General features: G+C 44.9%; 1 protein-coding gene across 1 annotated transcript in view; it reads right to left on the reverse strand.

Annotated features, from left to right (window-relative positions):
• Positions 1-17,403, reverse strand: part of MYCBP2 (MYC binding protein 2) — a gene marked incomplete in the record, with an annotated part of 5,088,083 nt that overhangs the window by 3,248,749 nt on the left and 1,821,931 nt on the right.

A 17,403-nucleotide genomic window follows, 5' to 3' on the forward strand; every position in this document is an offset into this window, starting at 1 on the left:
GTAATCCTGACTGCAGATGCATACCTCTCGGACATCTACATTTATGGTAGGTACAAAACTGTACTATGTCCTTCAAGGATGCATCTGCAGTCCTAACAAATGGGTAGAATACCATAGCCAAACTGGGGGAGGAGGCCCTAACAAGATTATGGTGTAGTTAAGATCCCTTGCAACACAGCAGTGGCAAAGCCTGCTCGGGATCTGGAGTATAAGGGTAGAATATAATGCTTGGCAAATGTATGCACGGAGCTCCAAGTAGCAGCCTCTAAAATGTCTTTTGTAGCCACTCCTCGTAAAAAAGCTGTAGTAGTGGCTGTAGCCCTTGTGGAGTGAGGTCTGATATTTTCTGGAGTTGCCTTTCCATGATAAGAATAACAAAATCTAATGCAATTTCCTATCCATTTAGAGATTGTCTGTTTTGAAATTGCTTTTCCTTCCATTCCTGTGGCATATGCTACCAGAAGCTGGTCAGTTTTCTATTGTTCTTGGTTCTGTCCAGGTAGTAGCGCAATTGCCTATGCACATCCAAGGTATGCAGCAGTCTTTCTCCCCTGTTCTGTGGGTTGGGGAAGAATGTAGGTAGGTGGATTGCTTGGTTTAAAGATACCCTGGAGACCACCTTTGGCATAAAGGTAGGATTAGTTCTCATGGACACTCTATCCTGATGGAAGATAAGGAAGGGTTGCACTGCCATTAATGCCTGTAGTTCAGAAACCCTTCTTGCTGAAGTGATTGCAAGCAGGAAAGCAGTTTTCCATGATAAGTACTGTAATTCTGCTGTTGCTGCTGGTTCAAAAGGGGGAAGTGTCAACTTTTCTAGCACAAACTTCAAGTCCCATGTAGGCAATGGTGGTTTCCTTGGTGGCTTTACATTTTTGATTCCTCTCAGAAACTGCCTGAGTAGAGGATGAGAGAAGACTGGAGGATCCATGTTGTATTCTGCTGAAATAGCTGACGCATGAATCTTAATGGAAGAGTAAGACAGGCCATTGTGGAAAAGCTCTGCTAAGTATTCCAGGATGTTAGCTATGTTTACAAGTGCTACATTTTGCCCTTTTGCTGCACTCCAAAAGAGAAATCTTTTCCATTTCGCTGAGTAAGTTTTTCTTGTTGAGGGTCTGCGAGCTTCCAAGATAATGTCTTTAACCCTTTGAGATAAATCTGGGTTATTTTGTCTTATGCAATGCTCCAAGCAGCTAGCTGCAGTGTTTTCAGGTTCGGATGCAGGGTTTTGAAGTTGTTCTGTGTTAGCAAAAGGAACCAGGGGTAGAGGCCATGCGAGTTCCCGAGACATACTCCTCAGTAGTGGGTACCAGTGCTGTCTCGGCCAGTCTGGAGCTATCAGGATGATCCTTGGGTGGTCTTCTTTGATCTTCAATAGCACCTTGTGCATCACAGAAAGAGGTGGGAATGCATATGCTGTCAGGTTCTTCCAACTGAAAGATAGGGCGTCCACTTTCCAAGCAAGTGGGTGGTATGTCCTTGTGCAGAATTTTTTCAATTGGTGATTGTGTGGGGATGCGAATAAGTCTATTTCTGGTAGTCCCCATTTCCTTGTGATGGATTTGAAGATGTCTGGATGCAGCATCCATTCGTGGGCATCCGTGGTAGTCCTGCTTAAGATGTCTGCTAGTATGTTTTCTTTTCCTGGCACAAATATTGCCTTGAGCTGTATGTTTAGGCTTAGGGCCACATTCCAGAGATCCATTGCCATCCGGCATAGAGGATATGAATGTGTGCCTCCCTGTTTGTTGATATACCACATAACTGTGGTGTTGTCCGTCCTTATCAGCAAGTGCCCCTGTTGGAGAAACGGTCTGAATGCTTGAATTGCCAGTTTTACTGCCAGCATCTCTTTTTGGTTTATGTGTAGGTTTAGCTGGTCTTGAGTCCATAAGCCTTGTATGCGCTTGTCCAGCATGTGTGCGCCCCAACTGAGGTCTGAGGCGTCTGGGGTGATAGTCTGGCTTGGTTGAGGGCTGTGGAAGTGCAGTCCTTTGTTCAATTGACAGGCCTGAGCCCACCATCGGAATTCTTGCTTCAGGCATGGAATTATTGGAATTTGGGTTTCTAGGCTGTGCTTGTGCTGAGACCATAAATTCCTGAGGTACCATTGCAACTTCCTCATATGCAGTCTGGCATGTGGGATCAATATTATGCAGGATGCCATGTAACCCAGGGCTTGCAGGACTTTCCTTGCTGTGAGCTGGTTCTGCGTTGTTAATGCCATGAAGTAGAGTGGAAGATGCTTTTGTTTTTCTGCTGTGAGGGATGCCATTTGATTTGATGTGTCCAGTTCTGCACCCAAGAACGTTATCCTTTGGGATGGCAACAGCCTTGACTTTTTTATATTGACTGTGTATCCCAAGGCTTGCAGTAGATGAATGACCCTTTGCAAGTCTTTTGTTAATTTGTTTTTGTTGTCCGCTTGTAACAGGCAATCGTCCAGGTAAGGGTAAATTTGAATTCCCTGAAGCCTGCAATGAGCAATTACTGATGCCAGGCATTTCGTGAATACTCTGGGCAGTAGATAAGCCAAAAGGCAATGCTGAGAATTGATAATGCTCTGATCCTGCAAGAAATCTGAGGTATCTTCTGCAATTTGGTCGTATGGGGACGTGCAGGTATGCCTCCTTGAGATCTAGAGTTACCAGCCAAGACTCCTTGCCCAGCATGGGAAGAAGCTGCTGTAGAGTCAGCATTTTGAATTTTGGGACAATGAGGTATGTGTTCAGAGCGGACAGGTCTAGAATAGGTCTCCATTGATTTTCCTTCCTTGGCACCAGGAAAAGTCTGGAGTAAAATCCTTGCCCTTGTTCCATAGATGGTACCTTTTCTATAGCTCTCATCCTTTTTAAGTTGTCTATTTGTTCTAGAGCGTTTGCCTTTTGCTTTGGAGGTAGGTTTGGCATTCCTCTCTTCCTTGGTAGAGTATGGAAGTGAAACCTGTAACCTTTGTCTATTGTCTGTAAAATCCATTTGTCTCCTGTAATGCAATGCCAGTTTACTGAAAATAAGGCTAGCTTTCTGCCTAAGGGTGCTTCTAGTTGTTCCCTGGTAGACGGCTTCAGAGCCAAGTCACTGTGATTGTCCTGTGGAAGTGGTAGTGGCTGGGTCTGCAGCAGTACTTCGCTGGTTGTTAGGCTGCCACTGTCGTCCCTGTAGGCACCTCTGGATTGACCTCTGCCTCTTGTGCGCCTATTCCTGCCTCTCTGTGCTCTGTTGGTGTCTGGAAAGGACCAATTCTTGGAAGGCCAGTTCCTACTAAACCTTGGAGGCTGGACCTGTAAGAAATCCTTGACTGTCTGGACAGATTTTGCTTTCTCTTCCACCTTCTTCAGCACTTGCTGTGCAGGAGAACCAAACAAATTGTGTTTATCCATGGCAGCATCTAGGAGCTTTGATTTTACATGGTCTGGTAAAGACTGCTCTTTTAACCATGCATGCCTTCTGATCACTGTACCAGTCATAGCTGATCTAAAGGAGGCTTCCAGTGCATCATAGCCGCATTTTAAGGAATGATTACTGACCTGCTGTATGTTATGTACCATTTCCTGAAGTGACTTCCTGTCTAAAGGTTCAGGTGAGGACAGCTTTTTAGATAACTGATCTAACAAATTCCTGATACTGAATCATGTGGAATTGACAGTTTAAGGCCCTAGCCGAAAGAGTAGCAGAAGTATAAACTTTTTTACCCCATCTCTCCAAGGCCCTAGATTCCCTTTCAGAGGGGAGTGGGTTTTTGGCAGAGGTAGCTGCTACAGCCTTGGGTCCCTGTGAAATAGTTTCAGGATCTGCAAAAGGAGCCTTATACAAATGATTATGTGTGTCTAGAACCCTGTAGTATCTGTCGGGCTTAGCAGGGGCCGGAGGGAGTGAATCAGGAGCAGTACAAGCATCATTAAATGCATCATCCACAACTGTAAGTACTGGAGGAATGGCTAAAGGCCTATGCTGTGGCAAATGCAAAAAAGTCCTAAGCCTTTTCCTAGAGTCTGAGAAATCCTGGCCCTGCCATTGAAATTGTTCCCTCATAGCATGCAAGGTTTCCCCAAAAGAAAATTCCTCAGGAGGAGAGGCAGAAGGAATGGAGTCCTCTGCATCAGAGTCCTCATATGGAGAATAAGGGCCCTCAGGGGGGTTTGTATTTTCTGATTCATCTGAGGAGTAATCAGTAGAAACTGGCTCAGGGGGTTCTGCTCTAGGTCTCTTCTCTGGAGGGGGTTGAGAGGCCCTATCAGGGTGAGACTGGGATCCCCTGATCAAAGAAATGAGATCCTCTGCTAGACTAAGCATTTGAGTACTAGAGCTAGGCCTGTGAGAGGGGGCTTTAGTAGGCACGGCCTTGGAAGATTTAGCTGCTTTAGCCCTGGCAAAGGCCTTAATTGACATGGATGCAGGGGGCCTAGCAGCTCCACGTGCAGGAGTAGATACATCTAGGGGAATAGTATCTGATAAATCCTGAGAAACTGTATGAGCAGGTGGAATTTCAGTGGCATTTCAGTGGCAGATTCAGCCATGCTGGGAGAGGCCTCGGTAGTAGGAGGCATGCTTTCGGCCGAAGGAAGAACCGCAGACTCAGTTTCAGCCGAAACCGAGACACTCGCGGTTGGCTTAACCGCGGTTTCGTCCGAAACCGCGGACCGCGAGTGTCGGTCCTTTTCCTTACGCTTTTTAGCTAAATGTGAAGTCGGAGTCTCCGACGGCATGATATAAGCAAAAGCGGAGCCGAAAAACTCCTCTGCAAACTCCGACCGACGTCTAAGCGTCCGTCGGTTGAAGGAAGCACAGGCTAAACAAGCTGCTACGTTGTGGTCTGGGCCTAAACAAGGTAGGCAGTAAGAGTGGAAGTCTTTATGAGGTATTTGTTTCCCACAAGTTAAACAGTTCTTCACTTTTTCTGACATCGGCTGAGGCAAGAAAGAGTCCCCAATGGGGTACTTAGCTTTTTAGAAGTCTTCGGTAGTAGTAATCTCTGGATCTGACCGACCGGCACTTGCGAACAGCTTCTGCTTCGGGCGCCATGCGGCAAGAAAGACTGAGGAAAATGGCGTCGGCTGATGCCTTTATACCGGAAGAACTGCAGCTATGACGTCGGGTGAAGTGCGACACCAGCCGAGGCCAGACCCAGACTTTGGAATCCGGCCGACCGAAGGGCTGCCTGAGGCCAGGACAACCCATTTGTTAGGACTGCAGATGCATCCTTGAAGGACATCAATGAAAAGACATTGATAGTGTGTTGCATTTAAACTGATTTCATTCAAGTCAGACAAACTTTATTTACACTAAACCTGTGCCCTTTAACAAATATGTATGTAATTTCAGTTGCTGATGTTATGGTATATCCAACACTCTTTCAATGTACTGGTTAATCCAATGAATGTTTACTAAGTGATGGTGTTATACTGTGTTTATCAGTGTATTGCTACATTCTGATAATTTGCAATATAAAGATCTATACAGTGTATTACTGTGGTTTTACCATCAGTACACCGCCTGCTAAACCTATTTTGATCTTACATTCATAAACTTTCTTATCTTTCTGCTCTTGCAGTATCCCATATTTTCTTACACTCTCTTACCGTGGTCCTTCCTCCATCTTTAGGAATTAGAAGTTATGTACCTACCATAACGTTCCATGTTAGTTGTCTTCTCTCGCCTTCTTTCTTGCTGGATGGGTTCGGAGCCGATCCTCGGCTCCGACTCGGCACTTGCTTTAGCTCGAGAACTCCTTTTACCAGCTCGAGGCAACCCTATATCCCATGATGCAAGGCGGAACTACCTCAGATCTCGTTTGGCAGCTAACTGACCCTGCTAAAGGTTATCCTAACCAAATTAGGAACAAAGTTTCCTAAAAGAAGTCCTCACAACAAAGATCCAGAGGAAACCAACTAATAGGAACTCTTCAAGATCTGTCCAGGCCAGGGGGAAGGAGGGAGGGACGCAAGAAAGAAGGCGAGAGAAGACAACTAACATGGAGCGTTATGGTAGGTACATAACTTCTAAATGTTAAGTTGGCAATCTCGCCTTCATTCTTGCTGGATGGGACCGCGTCCTAGCACCTGTATCCCGGTGGCTCAATGGAACAGACTCTTGAGAACTGTGGAACCAAAACTGGCCCTATCTCTGGAGGCCAAATCCAACTTGTAATGAGAAACAAAGGTATGAGGAGTGGCCCAAGTAGCTGCTGCACAAATGGTATCAATGGGAAGTCTATCCTGAAAAGCTGCAGAAGTGGATAGACTCCTGGTTGAGTGTGCTTTTGGCTTAGAAGGTAGTTGTTTGCCTCTGAGAGAGTACACATAGGAAATGGTGGAAGTCAGCCATCTGGATAAGGTCACTTTAGAAACTGGAAGACCTAACCTGTTTTCTGCATAAGAGACAAACAATTGGTCCGATTTTCTAATTTGTTTAGTCCTATGCAAGTAGTACCTGATCTGACGATGGACATCCAAAAAATGCAATTTCTGTTCAGCTCTGTCAAAATAGTTAGGGAAAAAGACAGGTAATTCTATAGATTGGTTAATATTGGTTTGAGATACAACCTTGGGGAGAAAGGAAGGGTTAGTTCTTAACGATACCCTGTCCTTATGAAAAACCAAATAAGGTGAACGAATACAGAGAGCTTGAATCTCGGAAACCCTTCTAGCAGAAGTGACAGCGAGTAAAAATATAGTTTTCCACATCAATAACTTCAAAGAACATGAAGCAGACGGTTCGAAAGGAGGTAGTATCAAGGATGCTAACATTAAGTTTAGATCCCATTGCGGAGGAGGATGCTTTATAGGTGGTTTTAGGAGAAAACTCCTCTCAAAAGGCCTTGCATAATCTATGAGACATGATGTTATTGTCATGCAAGCCAACATGATACTTGGAAATGGCAGCCAGTTGTACTTTGACTGTAGAAGAAGAGGATCCCGAATGAAAAACCTCCGCTAGGAAATCTAAAACAGAATGTACGGAGCAGTAAACGGATCTATATTTCTGGAGTTTTCCCAAATCGAAAACCGACGCCACTTGCTAGCATTAACAGTCCTAGTGGGCGACTTCAAAGAGGACACTAAAATGTCTCTGACTGAGTCAGAAATCATTGGTAGCCTGGCTAGGAAAGGAAGTGGAGCAACCAAGCAGTGAGGTTGAGAGAATGAATGGCCCGGTGCTGCTGACCCGACTGGTGGATCAAAAGATCCGGAACTGGGTCCAGATGCCAGGGCTGCACCAGAAGGTGACGATGCAGAGACGGAAACCAAATTTGTCGAGGCCAATATGGGGCAATGAGGATCAATTTGGCTCTCAAAACGGTGGCTTTCTGAATGACTTGTGGAATCAATGGAAAGGGAGGAAAAGCATAAAGAAGTCCCCGAGGCCAATCCTGGGTTAGAGAGTCTCTCAGGGGTTGGCCTGGAAGGGGAAATAGAGTGAAATAGTCTGGGCACTTGTTGTTTTGAGGGGTAGCAAAAAGATCGCAACAAGGAGTGCCCCACTTCAGAAAAATCTGATCCACTACAGATTGATTGAGAGACCACTCGTGAGGCATCAGAATAGATCTGCTTAGCCTGTCCTCCAAAAGGTTGGACCTGCCGGGGATGTGCGTTGCTATCAGAAACCGCTGAGAAGAGATCGCCCATTGCCAAAGTCTGAGAGCTTCTCGACATAAGGGATAGGATCTGGTTCCGCCCTGTTTGTTGATGTACCAGACTACGGACATGTTGTCCGTCTGTACTGCAATAGTCCCGTGGGAAGAAAGTCGTCGAGGGCTTGCAACGTTAAAAGCACTGCTCTCATCTCCAGGACATTTATGTGCAGATGGTATTCTATGGGTTGCCACGTCCGTGGACCATCCTGCCCTGATAATGCCCCGCCCACCCGATCAGGGAGGCATCCGTGGTGACTGTGGCAACTGGAGGAGGGGGAACAAAGGGTCGGCCCTGATGAAGAAGAGGGGAAGATATCCACCAGACCAGATGAGCCCTGCAAGATTATGTCACTAAGATCTCGTGTCTCATCGGAAGATCGTGATACGACCACTGCGTGAAAAGCATCCACTGCAGGAGACGCATGTGAAAGCGAGCCAGTGGTAGAAGAACAATGGCCGCAGCCATTAGACCTAGAACCTTCAGGACAAACCTGGCTTTGATTTTTTTGCTTTGTAACAGAAGCCGAACAAATTTTTGGATGTCCAGAATTCTTTGATCTGTTAGTCTGGCTAACATTTTGACGGTATTTAACTCTGCGCCTATAAAGGTGATAGATTGGCAAGGCAGCAGAGAAGATTTTACGAAATTTACTGAAATTCTCAGATTTTGGCAAAGCTGTAGGGTGTAGTCTCTGGACTGAAGAAGCTGACACTTGGTGGTGGCGGAGAGGAGCCAGTCGTCCAAATAAGGAAACACCTGGAATCCTAGACGTCTCAGGTGAACTGTGACCACTGCCTTGCATTTGGTAAACACTCTGGGGGCTGAAGTGAGGCCAAAGGGCAGGGCTCTGAATTGGTAATGACTGGCCCCTAGCCGAAAGCGGAGAAACCTCCTGGAGCGCCTGTGAATCTTTATGTGATAGTACGCATCCTGAAGGTCTATAGAGCACATCCAGCTGTCCTTGCCCAGAAAGGGCAGAATGGACTGAAGCGTGACCATCCGGAATCTTGCCTTTTTGACAAATCTGTTGAGATTGCTGAGATCTAATATTGGTCTCCACTCTCCCGTCCTTTTGGGGACCAAAAAGAATCTTGAGTAGACGCCGGATCCTACTTGGTCTGCCGGCACTGTCTGGACGGCCCTTTTTTCTAGGAGTTTTGAAACCTCCTGTTCTGCCAAATCCCTTTGACCGGGTGAGATGTCTGGAAGGGATTTTAGAGGTCGGAAACCTTCGAAGGGATCTTGTAACCCTCGGATATAATCGACTGTACCCACTTCTCTTGGGATAGGGATTGCCAGGCTACTGGGTACAGTGAAATCCTTCCCCCGACTGCCTCCAAGGGTGGACAGTCGGGCAACACCTCAGGGATGCTGAAAGGGCTTCTCAGGAAGAGACTCCCTGTTGCCCTGGTTCTGAGGACCCCCCCTGCCTCTAGGGCGGCGTCTATTATTGTTACCCCCTCTGCCTCTGGGGGTAAACTGACCACGTGTGTCCGGTGTAGCTCCTTGGGCTTTACGGAACCACATCTTCCCCCCCTTCTGACCCTTGGGGTATGGTCTAGAAGGAGTGGAAAACTGGACTCCAACGGCAGAAAGAGTCTTACCGTCCTGCTCACACCTGGTCAAGGTATCCTTCACTTGAGGCCCGAACAAAGCCGAACCGTCAAAGGGGGTATTAGTGAAGGACGCCTTAAAGGGGTCCGCAAAATTACACAGCCGCATCCAGGCTTGGCGTCTAAGAGCAACTCCTGTGCCTGCGGCCCTGCTCGCTCCATCGGCCGCATAAGATATGAGCCGCATAGAGGAGTTAGATATGGAATTCAGGATAGCAAGCTGTGAGGCAATCTTTTCCTGAGCCCCAGCAGCAGAAGGATCCTGGACAACTTCACCCAGTTCTTTGAGAATATCTCGTTGAAGCCTGGTGAAGTGACAAAGGTAATTCAGCGAACGCATAGCAAAGGTCGCTGAAGAAAACATCCACTTTCCATACCTGTCCATGGTCCTAGAATCCTTATTAGGAGGATGGACAGGTACTGAAGGATCCACCAGTTCCTTCTTAGTGGCCGCCGCCACCACCATAGCATCCACAGAGACACCCTTGGAAAGGAACTGCTTATCTGACGGGGCTGTAATGAACTTGGATGGTCTCCTGGGGACAGGTTCCACAGAATCTGGAGCCGCCCACGCCTTTCGAGCCACTACCTGCATGAGTGGGTCGAAAGGCGGAGACACCCAGGAGGTGGAGGGTCGGGATCCAAAAGCCTCCAGGTATACCGACTCATCCTCGGAGGGGTCAATGGAGGGCCAATTCCCCCTCTTTTTGAGGAGCTCAAGGATGTCTGAAAAGGAGACATCCTCAGAGGGGGACCGTGGGGAACCCTCAGACTCATCTAAGTCGGTATCAGATGTAGTAGACTCAGGGGAGTCTGTGTGTTTCCTCTTACACGTCCTCTTCCGAGGGGTTCCCCTGCAGGGTCAGGAGAAACCTCGGAAGAGGAGGAAATTCCCAGTGGGGAAACCTGGGGCGATGGATCCCTGGGCCTGAGAGCAAGAGGCATCTGCAGGCACTGATGAGGGAGGAGCTAGAGGGATAGACCGTTGACCAGGCTCAGAGGCCAGGACACTCCTCATCACCTCAAAGGCTCCTCTCCCCGGGAGACCGGAACACACCCGCTCCGAAGAAACAGGAATGGTCGGCTCCAAGGAGAGAGAAGGCTCCGAGGCCGATGTCGGCGCCGAGCTTACCAAAGCCGAAGCCCCGAGAGGGAGAGCGGGGTCGGACAAGGGTCCGATGCCACTAGCCCCCTCGGAGCAGACAGTGGAAACCCGACGACCGGATCCCTCCAAGGAAGGTCTCAAGGAGGAGATCGGAGCCGAAGGATGTATCGGCTCCGGCATCGAAACAGTCGCTGTCCCAAGAAGCGTCGGCTCCGAACTCTGGTGTGGAGTCGGAGGAGGAAGCTCAAGAATCGGGGCTATAGCCGAAGTCTGTTGAGACGGGCTATGGAGCATTTGGGCCAGTGCCTGGGACTTCAACAGCCTGCTTATCACCCTCTCCAAATCGTGGTCAGACAGCCTGGAAGATCTCGAAGATCGGCTCCGATGGCTCCGCTCCGACAAAAGAGGAGATCCCGGAGCCGAATGGATACTCATAATAGAGGGGGACCGAGATCTCTTACGGGTCGAAGCCATCGGAGCCGAAGTCCCTAGAACTCCAGATGGAGCCAAGGATTTCTCGGCTCCGATGCTGGATACAGTGTCGGCTCCAGCCGGAGCCGACAAGGCCACAGTAGTCAGGGTATCGGAGCCGGCCGGCACCGAACCCACTACTCGAATAGAAGAAGTATCGACTCCAGCCGGAGCAGATATCGGCTCCGACGGAGCCGGAGCCACCGGAGGAGGCTTGGACACTGCAGCCTGAACCTTTGGTGGCTTAAGAGGTTTTCCTGACCCTGACTTAGGAGGAGAACCTTCAGGTTTAAGTAAACCTCGGAGGATTAATTTGTTCCTCCTTTCCTGCAGGACTCTCTGGCTAAAAGCATGACACAACGCACAGGAGTCCTGCAGGTGCAAAGGCCCCAGGCAATAAACACAAGAAGTGTGACCGTCTGTCAGAGACATTTTCTGACAGCACTGGTCACACTTCTTGAAGCCTGAGACCTTGCCTTCTTTTGACATCCTAGAAGGGAGAAACACAAACAGTCCCAACAAACACACAAATTAATCCCTTACACAAACTCACAGGAAGGGAAAAACCAATGGGGAACTAGGCCTGACTAAAGAACTTTAGACCAAAATTTATAAAAAGTTTGAAAGGAAGGGAATAGGGTGGGCTGTAACTAAGTACAGACTAAACTAACACTAACAGGAAAAAAATAAACCCCTAACTACACTTTTTCTTATTTCACTAAGAAAAAACTTACCTCAGCTGGCAAAGGAGACCTCTTTCGCTAAGCTGCAAACGAGATCTGAGGTAGTTCTGCCTTGCATCATGGGATATAGGGTTGCCTCGAGCTGGTAAAAGGAGTTCTCGAGCTAAAGCAAGTGCCGAGTCGGAGCCGAGGATCGGCTCCGAACCCATCCAGCAAGAATGAAGGCGAGATTGACAACTTAACATTAAGTATTAACATTATTGCCTCCATATAATATTACAGTTTAGTAAAGATTTTTCTTTCTTTTCTTTCCCTTCAGAGACAGTTGTCAATTCATCCACACCTGACTCCAATATTGCAAAAGTTCTGCCACAACGCCCAACTCTCATTTTCAATGACAATACGGTTATTGTGTAATGTATGCAAGTTTTACTTTAACAGCCTTGTTGTGCATTAACTGTTAACTAGTCAAATACGTGCTTGCCCTGTGCTGGAAAGTGGCTGTGACATTCCTCCCAAAGCAGGAGTCTTTGTAGTCTAAGGACCACTTAGCAAGTAGGCTACAGTCCTTTCTCTTCACCAATAGATTACACTGTATATACCAGTTACTTAGTCTCCTAAGTTTCCTGATTTCTGAATTCATTAAATGAATGAAAACCGGTTCTACTTTGCCCCCCCTTGTTAATCTCCCTGTATCAACTATAAACTGAGTGCTCTCTGTAATAATTGGCCTGAGGATGGGAATAATACAACCAGCGAAGTCACTTCTCACAGCAAATTATTAGGGATGATAATCTTAAATTTGACAAGCATACACAAAACTGAATTAAAAAAAAAAAAACTATGGATGTTTTACAGAGCCAAAAACTTCCTCAGCAACATAACTTAAACTACACTTGTTACTACTTACCTCCCACCCTCACCACTTTAAGGCTTACTAACCTACATGCAACACAAAATTCAAAACTTGAACAATGCTATAATAAGGTGGCTAAATTTGCAGCAAATACTCCTTTCATAACCTGCCACTGTACAGCCCTAAAAAGCCTAAATTAGTTAGAACTACCCCATCAAGTAGCTTACACACAGCTTCTCACCACCTACAAAATTATCCAGCATCCACCTGCTTGTCTAGGGACTTGTCTATGACTAAATACCATACTACATAACTATGTTCCTAATCGGCCACTATTATCCATTGATCAAAAACTCTTTTCTGTCCACAAACCTATCAAATCAGCTGGGCATGGTCTATACTCATACCATGTTACTAAGGCCTGGAACTCCTTACCTGTATCCATCAGGTCAATACCCTCCTCTCAAAGTAATTTAAAACCATTCTGAAAGACTTCTTAGCCAAAATGCAGCTATTTCTTGCTCTAGCTCAGGAAAAACTATACTACTAAATATAAACAACTACCTATGCATACCTTACACTCTCGTACTCTCCCTTCTTCACTCACTTCTTTACTTTAATGTATTTCCTTTCCAAGTCTTTCTCTTAATATGCCATAACCCTGTTTATTTTCTCACTTCATATTACAATTCATGTTTGTATTATACTAACTTACCTTTAATTTCTCTATAAAGTGGCTAAAATTTCTCTAAATATTAAATCATCATACAAGTTGCATCTATTCTTAACAAATGTTTTCACATTACAGTGGATATAAAAAGTGTACACACCCCTGTTAAAAATGCCAGGTTTTTGTAATATAAAAAAAAAATGAGACCACAATAAATAATTTCAAAACTTTTCCCATCTCTAATGTGACCTATAACCTGTACAATTCAATTAAAAAACAAACAAATATGTTAAAGGAAAAAATATAAAAAATAAAAAACATACAATAACACTGGTTGCATAAGTTTGCACACCCTTAAACTAATACTTTGTTGAAGCACCTTTTGATTTAATTACAGCATTCAGTCTTCTTGGGTGGGTGGCCGCAATGGTTAGCATTGCCACCTCAAAGCAAGAGGTTCTCCAGTTCGATCCTCGGCTAGGGTGCCTTCTGTGCGGAGTCTGCATGTCCTCCCTGTGGTCACGTGGGTTTCCTCCGGGTGCTCCGGTTTCCTCCCACATCCCAAAGACATGCTGTAGGTGGATTGGACACTAAATTGGCCCTAGGCGTGAATGCGTGAGTGTGCCTTCTGTGGAAGATTGGGCGCCGGGCTGGCAACTCGACACAGTACAACTCCACTGCCAATCATGAGCGGACAGGTGACCCCTAACCAGGAAAAAGCCAAAAGAAGAAGTCTTCTTGGGTAGGAGTCTATCAGCATGGCACATCTTGACTTGGTAATATTTGCCCACTCTTCCTTGCAGAAGTGCTCCAAATCTATCAGATTGTGAGGACATCTCTTGTGCACAGCCCTCTTTAGGTCACCCCACAGATTTTCTGTTGGATTTAGGTCTGAGCTCTGACGGGGCATTCCAAAACTTTAATTTTCTTCTGGCGAAGCCATTCTTTTGTTGATTTGGATGTATGCTTGGGGTCTTTGGCATGCTGAAAGGTGAAATTCCTCTTCATCTTCAGCTTTCCAGCAGACGCCTGAAGGTTTTGGGCCAAAGGTGACTGGTATTTGGAACTGTTCATAATTCCCTCCACCTTGACTAAAGTCCCAGTTCCAGCTGAAGAAAAGCAACCCCAAAGCATGATACTGCCACCACCATGCTTTCACAGTGTTCTTTTGGTGATGCAAAGCATTGTTTTTACGCCAAACATACCTTTTGGAATTGTGGCCAAAAACTTTAATCTTGGTCTCATCAGAACCATAACACATTTTCCCACATGCTTTCGGGAGACTTGATGTATTGTATTGCAAATTTTAGCCAGGCCTGAATGTTTTTCTGTGTAAGAAAAGGCTTCCATCTTGCAACCCTACCCCATAGTCCAGACATAAGGAGAATATGTGAGATTGTTGTCACATGTAGTACACAAACAATACTTGCCAGAAATTCCTGCAGCTCCTTCAGTGCTACTGTAGGTCTCTTGACAGCCTCCCTGACCAGTTTTCGTCTTGTCATTTCATCAATTTTGGAGAACGTTCAGTTCTTTGCAACATTTATTTATTATTTATTTGCAGTTTGTTTATTTATTTGCAGTGTGTTTGCCAGGATAGTCCAATTGGGACACAAGGAGCCCGTTCTTAATGGAGTCCTGGGAGAAAAGCTCCAGAAAAATACAAATACATAGTACACATTGCACATTTACATTACAGATTATCTCACAGAAACACAAGTAAATACAATAAGAAAACATCAACAATGATAGAATACATCAGTATAGTTTGTAAAACAGCAATAAAAAAACACTTGCGTCACTGTCCCATATTTTCCCCACTTTTTCAGGAATGTCTTCACTGTGTTCCATGGTATAGCCAATGCTGTGGAAATTTTTTGTATCCTTTTCCTGACTGATACCTTTCTACAATGAGATCCCTTTGATGCTTTGTAAGCTCTCTGAGAACCATGGCTTTTGCTGGAGCAGGCAACTGAGTAAATGTCAGGAAAATCCTACTAGGACAGCTGAACTTTATTTGGGGTTAATCAAAGTCTCTAATAGATGTGTACCCAAGAAGACTGAATGTTGTAATTAAATCAAAAGGTGCTTCAAAAAAGTATTAGTTTAAGGGTGTGCACACTTATGCAACCAGCTTATTGTACGTTTTTTTATTTTTTATATTTTTCCCCTAACATATTTGTTTTTCAATGGACTGTACAGGTTATAGGTCACATTAAAGGTGGGAAAAGTTTTGAAATAATTTATTGTGGTCTCATTTTTTTATCACAAAAACCTGGGGTGTATACACTTTTTATATCCACTTTATTTCTAATTTAGTACAATTATTTAAACTGTAGATGTTTTTGTATTATTTTAAAGATTGTAAAATTATTGTTAAAATGTTTTCCTAATACTTTGGAGCTTTTCTTCCCCAGGCCTCCACTGAAAATGGACAACTATCCAGTCCTACTTTCCCAATAACCAAATGTCAATAATACATACATACATAAATAATGCAATAAAACACAAACCCAATAATCTTCAAGATTATCTGACATTCATTCACCAGTTGCCGGCATCAAATAATGTGTAGGAAAATCTGTTATGCAGGCTATCCAAAAAACAAAGGATGGCGAGAAAGCAGAATATAGCACATACATTCCTTAAATTCCTTACTAGCTGATCTTCAGAGAGGGCCTTCTACAGTCAATATACAACTGGGATATAATTCATAACGACCTTTTTCACTGTGGCCAGTTCCATGGTGAACAGGGATAAAGCCTTGACTACAGTACAGATAAGCTAAGTTTGATTAGCAGCTTAAGGACCTTTAACTGGCTAGGATGGATGGGAGATGGCTTCAGCAGATGGCTCTCCCACCAGAAGGGGAGGGGAAATAGCTTTCCCTCACCACACAGTGACACCTAGAGTACAAGTATTAGGGGTTAACTAGTGGAGTTGAATCTTTCATGCCCACACCGACAGTAATGCATCTGCACTATGTAGCTGAGGGGACTTTGCTGTGTGGTGGCAAGCCTCACCCTCACTGCAGGAGACAACAACTGCAGACGGTATATGGAGGGAAAGGGTACTCCCAAAAGGAAAGGGAGGGATACCTCAAGGATCAACAAGCTGGCCCTGTTCCCTGCCACAAACTCTCAGCAAGGAACAAAGGACTGATCGGAATTCCTAGGAAGGAACTAATGTGCATTAGAGTTGTTGCTTTGCCCAAGAAAGCTCTGCTCCATTTGCATGGAATAAAAAAATCAGCTGGTGTTTTCTTACATACTGCTTCCTTCTGAACTAATGATCCACTAATGTCATCATCATGTTTTAAATTGCAATATGTCTATATAAGTGTGGATTTGAAGGCTTTTCACCCTCTTTGGGAGATACAGCAACAGCAGTTTTTCTCCAAGATGCTGGTACATCCTCCTATTACATTATTAAAGGAAACCATCCAAGATCTTTACCACTTTCTTCAACCCTAACATCCACATTTCCACAGAAATACCATATGTATCTGGTGACTTCCCTATTAACTGATTATTTATGCACGATTGCTTACTTTGTCTCTTCCTATCTTTGCTATTATTTGTTCAGCCTCATCTTCTTCTAATCTTTGCATAAATCTTCCATAATTACTTCCATTTGTGTCTTTTCTTGATTTCCTCAGTCTTTTGCTTCATACAAATGTTCATAAAATGTCCACAATTACATGTAATACTTGTCTAGGATATCTGGTTATTTTTCTCATCATACGGTCCCCTAAACTTCACTTTCTGTAGCTTAAGTAACTGTGCTAAAAGTTTTTGACCTTTGGGGTAGTTATTGTAAATACTATGCACATCATTCCTCACATCATCTATTTAGCACTCTGCATTCACTTTTCTTCTTGTTCTGGGAGCTTTATGTACTTTTGCAACAGGTAACTTTTGTCAGCTCCTCTAATTCCTATTACTTCTTTTTCTCATCTTTCTCTCTTATTTATACCATATAAAGTTCATTTTGATTTTATCTCATTCGCCATGTAGCCATCCTTTCTGAAGTAATTTCTCTCTCTCCTCCCAACTCTTGAATATCCAATACCCATTCCTTAACATCCTTCTCTCTACATCTCACTCATGCAATTTCAAGTCACATTTCAGTACCCCACCAATAAATAACATTCCCTACTGAAAGCTTCTTACTTCTCCCAACATTCTTGTAAGCTCCATAACAGTAGTTCTACGTAGAATATAAATACATGCCAGCATAGTCCTCATCCCCTACCAATAAACTCTTACTACCACAGATCTACCAAATCTAGACACTCAAACAGTACTAGTACTGCCTTTGGCCCCGATACTCAGCTGAATGCCCATCCTGAAATCCTTTATTTGCCAA

This window comes from Protopterus annectens, chromosome 5.part1 (assembly GCF_019279795.1).
Source record: "Protopterus annectens isolate FY-2018-M chromosome 5.part1, PAN1.0, whole genome shotgun sequence".
NCBI classification, from domain to species: domain Eukaryota; kingdom Metazoa; phylum Chordata; order Ceratodontiformes; family Protopteridae; genus Protopterus; species Protopterus annectens.